The sequence below is a fragment of the Marmota marmota genome, unplaced genomic scaffold, assembly GCF_001458135.2.
Source record: "Marmota marmota marmota unplaced genomic scaffold, marMar, whole genome shotgun sequence".
Classification (NCBI taxonomy): Eukaryota; Metazoa; Chordata; class Mammalia; order Rodentia; family Sciuridae; genus Marmota; species Marmota marmota.
This window is the reverse complement of record NW_026000229.1, coordinates 12,280,589-12,289,905: the sequence shown is the minus strand read 5'-3', so window position 1 is coordinate 12,289,905 and position 9,317 is coordinate 12,280,589.

The following is a 9,317-nucleotide window of genomic DNA, read 5'->3' as shown; positions in this document are numbered from 1 at the left end:
GTGCTATTTTGTGATTATGTTAGTTATCAACTGCCAACCTAATACTATATATCAAACCATCCCAAACTCAGAGGCTTGAAATATTTACATTTTTTTTTTTTTAGCTCATTGACCTATTGAGCCAGCTGTGGGGTCTTTCTGGCCTTGCCTGGGCTCTTGTCATATCTAGGGATAGGTGGGCTATTGGGTGACCTTGGCTGACTTCATCTGGGACAAGTGGGGCTGCTCGGCTCTAGTCCTCGCGTTCTCATCCTCCAGCTGGCTAGCGAAGGCCTGTTGTCATGGTGATGGCAGAGCGCAAAGACAAGCAGACTCGGTCACGCAAGCACTCTCTCAAGCTTCTCTCCCATCACTTTTGTTAACATCCTGCCAGCCAAAGCAAACCACATGGCAGAACTCTGAATCAAAGAGCGGCGTCTTAGTCTGTGCAGGATGCTGTAACAAAATACTGAAACTGGGTGGCTTACAAACAGCAAAAATTTCTCATCGTTCTGCAGGCTGCAAATCCAAGATCAAGGTACAGGCAGATTTGGTACCTGGTGAGGGCCTACTTCCTGGCTCATAGATGCCATTTTCTCACTTTATCCTCACATGGTTGAAGGGGCAAGGCAGTCAGTCCTCTGAGGCCTCTTCAATCAGGGGGAAAATCCTATTCGTGAGGGCTGCACCCTCAGGGCCAGTTACATCCCCACGTTCCCCCCCCCCCCCCGTGTGTGAACAACATCACATTGGCGATTAGATTTCAGCATATGAGTTTTAAGGAGGTGTAAACATCACACCGTATCAGGGGATAGACTACATTTCTTTATAGTGAGAGGAGTTCCAAAGTCACAGGCAAAGGCTGTAGGCACCGGGAGGGTGGAGGAAGCATCAGGGCCCTAACGCCATCCATCTGTCACCGTGATGCTCCAAACCCCACAAGGAAGGCGATTGTTATCCTTCCAATATCCAGATGGAGAAATTGAGGGATTGAGTCCTTTGCCAGTTTCTCAGCAGTCAGCAGTGGAGCTGGGATCCTTTGGTGGCCTGACTCTTAAGCTATTAACACATGACTTTTTGAACCTACTTTTGTGTGAGAATAGGTAAAACAAAGCCTGCAGTAGGCACCTTTGTTTGTCATTCTTATGTTAAAGGACAAAGGGTCCAGGAGGAGGCTGACACAGATGCCTGGCTGATTGTTCCTGTCCCAGAGCAGGGGAGGGGGCTTTGGAAGACACTGTCATTGCCTCCTGCTACTGCCCTGTGGAGCTCCCCAAGGGGTCGTACCTGGAGACTGAAGATTGGTGGAGCATCAAATCTGATGTTTTCTAAAAACTTCAGATTCATGGATTCCGGTGACCCTGGCCCCTTAGCTCTGCTCTCCTTTATCCTTGATTCCCAGCTGGGGCGTGGAAAGTGCCCAGGAGCCAGGAAGGGCTAAGAGTGGCAGGCACTGATTGGCCAGACCAGCTGCAAGGAGCAGTGCTGAGATGGACATAGGGACAGAAGAGGTGGCTCGCTCTCCTCTTCGATAGCAGCTTCCCTGATGCTAAGGCTCAGTTTCATGTTACAAAGACTAGGGGAAAACTGTCATGAGTGAAGCTCATGAGAGAAACTGGGGCATTGAACTTCCAGCTCCTCCCTGCCCCATACCTGTCTGCCTTCAGCCTCTGCCCCCCTTCCCACCACTGTGTCCTCCATTCTCTGGGCTCCTCCCAGTCCATCTCTCCATACTGGCCTCTCTGTGGGGATCAGCATATTAGTAAAAGAGCCAACTGACCTAGGTAGGCTCCACTCCGTGACTCTTCATTCCTGGGCAGTCAGTACACCTCTCTGTGTCTCAGATTCCTCCTCTATAAAATAGGAGGCGGGGACACAGGTTACAGTGTGGTTGTCATAAAGACTGTACACTCACACCAAAGAGGGTGCTTTGCTCCTGGATGTTCAATTGATATTCTTCCATTGTCCTCTCCCTCTCTAGTGGCTCTCCTCCCTCCTCCTGTCTATCCAAATCTTCATACCACTTTCCTGGCCCCCTCAATAATTTAACATTAATGGTTTATTAACCAGAGGCTTCCTAAGGGACTGTTATTGACCTGGCAAATAGCAATCTTCTACTGTGGGGCCGCCAGACCCCTAGGGAAGGGTCACTGATGGAGCGGGCTGCTGATAATGGTGTCCTCCAGCCAACAGGGCATGGCCCAAGAGAAATCCTGATTCTGTCACCTTCACGGTTTTGGAAGTCTCTGGGCCTCCTGAAACTTCAGTTTCTGCAAAACGGTGTTCATGTTACCTTTGCCATCAGGTGTCTATGAAAACTGAATCAATGCATGGAAATGTATGGGAATATATGGAAAATGTATGGGAATGCATGGGAAGCTCCTAGCCCCTCCCCTGCTCAGGCCAGCACCAGCTCTGGTGAGTGACCCGCCTCATCTATCTGTGGTATCTTAATACCCAAGCATTGCTCCAGAACTGGACACCTTGTTCTAAACATCACCATCATAGATTCATTCCTTGGAGTCCTAACAAGCAAGCACTTTCACTTCCTTAGACGTCTTTGACAAAAAGAGATGCCTCTGGGTTGGGGAAGCTCATGAGTCGCGGTGGCTGTGGATTCAGAGGCAGGGTAGAAAGTGGAGGGAACCCCAAATGAAGAGCTGGGATTCTTGCTGCTAGTTCCACCACTGACACTCTTCTCCTATGTGACCTTGGGTAAGTCACTTCCTGTTTCTGGACTTCAGTTTTCTCAGATGCAAAATTTAGGGCTTAGGTTGTATGGAATCTAGGATTTCTTCCATCTTTAAATGTAATTACCATGAACTTGAGATTCCTAATGAGATTCTGAAGAATTAAAACTTAGGATGGGGGTTTTGATGAATGTTTGGTAAAAGGGTAGGAGCAGGGGCATGAGGAACCTGCCTGGCTACGGAACCTGTGCTGATCATGCCTGTTACCCTTGATGTGAACTTGACCTGAATTAAGGACTGTTAATTTACCATCGATGATCAAGCGATTCGTTCTCTTTATAATGCTCTCTGACTAGCCCAGTACAGAGCACTCTCTCCCTTCTCTGACCTTCTGCAGCCCCTGCCTGTGCCCTATGGTGACATCTTCATCCCTCCCATTCCCTGAGGACCTGGCCATTCCCAGGAGGTCCTGTACCTACTGCTCCATGCTTTGACGCACTCTGTGCCCTCCCACTGCGAGGTCCTTCCTTCCTCTCTATCTCTTCCTCCCAAAGTCCCTGCTATTGCTTCAAGGCTTGCTCTGAAGTCACCTCCTCCAGAAAGTCTTCCTAGACCTCTCATTCAGAATTCTTCCCTGTGCTCTCTGTGCCTATTTGGTGTCCTCTAGCGCTGCCTGTTGACATACGACAGGGCTGGAGTCAGTGCGCACCCAGCCTCTTCACTCGTTAGCCAGCTCCAGTGATGCCAGCGTCTCTCCTCCGTGCAGCGCATAAGCTGCTTCTGCTGCCTGGCAGGTTCACTCCTCTCCTTGTCCTTGGTGAGGATATTTAATGACTTTGGAGACCCAACTCTTGTCTGCTGTACTGTTACAAGTTTATTGTGTTCCTCTTTTGGTCTGTATTCTCCTCTTTGCAGTGAGCCAATCTTTGTCCCTAGATAGAGCAACACTATATTATTTGTCTCCAATGTCACAGTTTCGCATAGGACTTGACACATAGTAGGTGCTCAGTAAACATGACATCAAAGGGAATTCTCACTGTGTGTGTCTATCATAGCACCCACCAGAGGCTGGAGCCATGGCAGGTATGTTGATGGAATGGTTAATTCAAAGTTTTTTTGCAGAAGCTGTGGGTTATGGGATGGAGCCATGCAAGTGGCTGAGCTGGGGAAATGGCTCCTGTGGCGAGTTGGGTATGCATGTGTGTGTGTGTGTGTGTTTGTGTTTGTGTGTGTGTGTGTTAGCATAATCGCAGCCATCTTCCTTTTCTTTGACCCCACTTTATGAATACTATTCTTATTCCCAAGAAATAGAAAGTAGCCTGAGATAAAACCTACTGGCCTAGAGACGTGCTGGTCTCTCCCTGTTTTCTCATTGAGAGATAGGAGACAACTCACCGGCCCCTGAGATGGGGACGTACTGGTTTCCCTGTTCTCTCTTTGAGAAGATAAAGGGACATACCAGTTTCTCTGTTCCCCCTCTGAGAGATAGGAAAAGTGCCTGTCTCTGTTCCCAAGAAACAAACTTGCCTTCCACAAGATCAGGGGATGCTGACTATGTCAGTCAAGACTAAACCCGCCCCTAATACATGGTCATGATTCTAGCCTATAAAAGGTAACATTCAAAGGGGGGCTGCTGCTGCTCTCCCTCCTTGCTGCTGCCATCTCCCTCTCTGTGCAGAGCAGCCTTGAAAAATAAACCTGTTTCTTATCCCAGGTGTGTGTATGATCAGTCCTGCACCTCTTCTCTCTCAGTGAGTGTTCATACCTGTGTGTGTAACACACCTGTCTCTATGTGCCTGCGTGAGGCTGTGTAATGTACCTGAGTGTACATGCCTGGGTGTGTATGTGTTCTCCGTGAGTATGTCTCCTGGGGTATTGGTTTCTGTCTCCCCTGGGAAAGGTTTAGTTCCTTAGGAATTCATGCCTCTCCCCTGACTTCTGGAAGTTTCCTTCTGGACACCAGCCTATCAACTCCATAATCAATGCCAAGTTGCTCCTGAAGGGTCTTCCACAGTCATATAAAGAGACAATGTTCTGCAAGGGACCAAAGCATGGTCTTGAGGCTGAATTGTCTGGACTATGTGACCTTAAGCAGGTCTTTGACATTTAGATCCTCTGGGAAAATTACTGATGCAGGGCTTGCTGCATGCAAAGTGCCGGGTATAGCCTCTTGTGTTGGTGCTCTGACTTGGTCTTCATAAACACCCTAGTGTGCAGAGGAGAAACTGAAGCACAGAGAGATTATACTGTCTTCCACCAAAAAACAGCTGCAGAGAAATGAAGTTAAGCAGTCTTAGCTCAAACACCGGGCTCCTGAGTGCTGAGCCTTTTCCCTTTCATATAATAACATCTCTCAAGGCCTCCTTGCTGGATTCATGCAGATTAAAAGACATGTCTGAAGTGACTGGCACATAGCAAGCATGCACTCAGTGGAGGCTGGTGTTGTTGATACCTCATTCAACCTTTTCATTTTATTTTTTAAATTTTTTATTGATTAATTTTTTTTCTCAGTACTAGAGATTGAACCCAGGGGTGCTCTACCACTGACCTGTATCTCCAGCCCTTCTAACTTTCTATTTTGAGATAAGGTCTTGTTAAGTTTCCGGAACTTGCTCTCTGCCTGCCTCAGGCTCCCGAGTTGCTGGGATTCCAGGTGTGCCCCTCTGCACTACAACCCTCTCCTTTTGGAGGTGAGGGACCTAAGGCACAGTTTATGTCAATGACCATCCCGACACGTATGCTTGGGTAGACTCAAAGTCGACTCTCCTGATGGCCACAATTTTCATTTTCCCTTATGCTATGCTCTTTGGGGGTAAAACTTAGCAGGAAAGGGAACGTAATATTTTGAGGGATTTGAGGAAAAGGGTAGGGTGGGAGGCCAGCCAAGGACATATGAGGAGCCAGACCCTTCTCCAGAATTTCCCCAGCCACAACGAAGTAGGTCCTATTATTCCATTCTGCAAATTTCAGATCTGAGCACAGAGAGGTAGTGGACCTGCCTAGAGCCCTCACTCGGTGAGGAGAGGGCTGATATTTGAACTGTGGCCTCTTTGACTCCAGTTCCAGTGCTTTTTCTGCATTGCCAGCTCAGATATGGGGCCCAAGATCAAAGTCAGAGTAGATACAATTGCGACCTCTGGTTGTGAGATGGGATGGGCAGGCTATTGAGGTCATTCCTTCAGAACATCGAGAAAAATCCTGGACTTGGGGAGTTGGCCTGGGATGTGGGGGCATTCTACCCCAGGGGAGGAGACAGCAGTTCTTGAAATGCAAAGTGGAAAGATTTTTCCTTGGCGTACTAGGAAGCCATTAAGAACCATTTGGTTTCCACACATCTAAGAGAGCCTCTGAGCCACTTTTGCTGGGTAGGGTGATTTTCAAATGGCAAGGAAAGTGACATTGCACCCACAGGCTTTGGGGTCATATGCCAAGGGCAGATAGGAAATGTTCTGGCAATCTTGGGCTTTATTTTTTAAATTCATGCAAAATTTAAAGAGATGCATTTCTTTCCACAATATATCCTCCTGTGGGTCTGTGTTTGCACACACATGGGCACATGTGCATAGACACACACCCCAATCTTTAAGCTCTGATACAGGAAGAGCTTCTGGGCCTTCACAGTGGCTTCAAATGCTCTCTGCCTCCCTGCCACGTACCATCGTCCCCACCCTGAGGTACGTGTACCCAGGTCCAATACTTAATTACCTGAGCCAGGGAAGGAACTGAGGTAATGGTCAAGGTACAAAGGGGCATAGCTGGTCATAAGGACCTGCTCAGTGTGGCTCAACTGAAGCAGATCAGGGAGTTACAAGACTAGCTCCAGTTCATGCAGTAGCTGTGACACTAGAGCCTTGGTCCCTAAGTCTTGGTCCGTGTGCGTCAGCACAAGCCTCTGGGCAGCAGAGCATACTCATCCGATGGGTTGCCTCTTCTGCATGCCTGGCATGTTCCTGGGAAATGGTGCTTCCCTCTGGGACCTGAACATTCTCACAATCAGTTATGAGGTACAACTTGCCCTCAACCCACCTGGGTCTACCAGAGTTGCCAAACACCATGATTCTCGCACCTGACCTCTCCTTCGTGTCCTTTTGGATGACTAGACAGACAGATCAGAAATATGGAGTCCTGTTTGGACTTGAGCAAGGCATTTGACAAGCCATTTCATGATAGTCCCAACATGAAGAGGGGGACTGGATTCTGGATGGACTTTGTGAACTAGGAAAGGGTCAAAGGGCCACATCCAAACGGAATGGGTGAATCCAGCTACGTCAGCCTAGATGGCATTCATTCTTGGGGATGTCAAGGAACCCTGTCTTGGGCCGCATCTTACTCCACACTCTTATTAACAACTAGAATGGTGGAGGTGGAGGAAAAGGATGAGGGTTATTGAGATCTCCAGATGTCTATTTTACCTAGATGATTTCTTCTATTTCTCACATTCTGCCGGTAAGGTAGCCAGTGTCGCTCCTCTACAGACCAGGAAATGAAGGCCTAGAGAGGGTAAGTAACTTGCCTAAGGTCTCACAGCCACCAGAGGGTCTGACCCCCAAGGATGGGCCAGGATCCACGCATGTCACAGATCTCCTCACTCAGGGGCAGGTGACAAGATGGCAGGGATAGACAACACAGAATTTCAAAAGGCTAGAACTTAACCCTGAGGCAAAATGACTGCACACCAAGATAAGAGACAAGAGACCTCTGCTCACACTGGGGTTCAGAATATCACCAGACCCAGACAGGATGTGGGGGACCTGGGTCAGCAGCACAAGTGAAACGGTGCTGGGTTTTAGTTGACAGGAAGTTTCATATGAGTCAGCGGTGGGATGCGGCAGCCAACAAAGCTGGTGTCACCTGTTGCCTTCACAGGGGAGGAGAGATGCCCAGTGAGGGTAATGGACCAGCTAGGAGCCAGGAAATGGAGCTCAGGCCTGGATGTCTTGGGGGAGAGGGCTCCAGTCACCTGGCTCTGGGGAGGGCCAACGGGGAGGTGCATGCATGCACCACTCTCCTCATCCTTGGTCATTTTCCAAGAGAGTTTGTGAGTTCGTATCTTTCTGAATAGTTGCAGCCACTTTTTGGTTGTTATGCATAAACGCACTATGCATTCAGTTTTGAATTTTTATTAATATCTCTGAGTAAATGTGGGGATTCCTTGTGACCCAGTCTCTAAAGTATAAAGTTACATTCCAAGAAGCACAATCCAGGACCAAAATAAAGTAAAAGCCATTTCAATCTCGACCCACTGAGGTATACCCCTTCACTTCTTCACCTCCTTATTTTGTACTTCAAAACTTCCCCAGAAACACCCACTTTAGAAACACCTCAAACTCTCCTGACAACTAGCCAGCCTATATGCCGTCTCTCTTTGGTCCTTCCTGACCCTATTATATAGGTGGGCTTACCATGGGTCTTCTTTTTTCATTTTTCTTTCTGTTTTTGTTTTGTTTCATACCAGGAATTGAACCCAGCATCACTTCACCACTGTGCCACATCCCCAGCCCTTTTTATTTTATATTTTGAGACAGGGTCTCATTAAGTTGGTGAGGCTGTTCTAGAACTTGGGGTCCGCCTGCCTCAGCCTCCTGAGTCATTGGATTGCAGGCATGCACCACTGCGTCCGGCTGTGTCTTCTTTTTTCTTGTCCCTCCTTCTCATCCACTACATTATTATTATTATTATTATTATTATTATTATTATTATTCTCCTCCTCCTCCTTCTCTTCCTCTTCCTCGTTCTTCTTTTCCCTGCTTTACTACTGACCTAAATTCCTCCTTACCAAGGGAAGGTCAAGAACTGATTTAGCAATCCAGAAGGCTCCTTCCCACAGGCTGGGCATATAACTCAGCGGTGGAGTCCTTGTCTAGCATGTGTGAGATCCTGGGTTTGATCCCAAGTACCACAAAATAAAGACGTAAATAAAGACAAATAAAAATGAATTAAAAGACTGGACAGGTGACTCAGTGGTAAAGTACCCCAGGCACTTTAATCCTCAGTACCGAGAGAGAGAGAAAGAGAGAGAGAGAGAGAGAGAGAGAGAGAGAACAGGGTGGGGGTAGACAGGGAGGGAGAGAGAGAAAGAGAGAGAAGAACAGGGTGGGGAGAGAGAAAGAGGGAGGGAGAGAGGGAAATAGAGAGGGAGGGAGAATTCAACAAGAATCCTTATTCCCGAGGCCTCTTCCCTCCAGTCCCCAATGCTGTCCATCACGATTCCCCTGGGAACTGTGAGATGATCAAGACAGACATCATCTTTAGACCTGGGGGAGGGGAAGTAGAGGAAACAAGGACCATATTTCTGGTGGTGGTGATAGTAAATGTGGTGACAGGAGAGACAGAGGGAGGCTGGGAACAACCTCCTCCTCAATGCGTTAACACCCGGGCACTGTGGGCAGAAGAATCTGGCCACTACGCATGACAATGCCAACACAGACTGCATGAGAGCAACTTGCAGTGAGTGACAGCAGGAGAGACCCTTCTTCATCCATGGAGTCCCCGGTATCTTGCATGCTTGAAGGGGACTGCTGTTGCCTTGCTGGGCTTCTCTTCTCTCAGAGGTGGCTCTTGTTTCTTTTTTGATACCAGGGATTGAACTCAGGGGGGCTCAACCACTGAACCACATCCTTAGCCTTATTTTGTATTTTATTTAGAGAC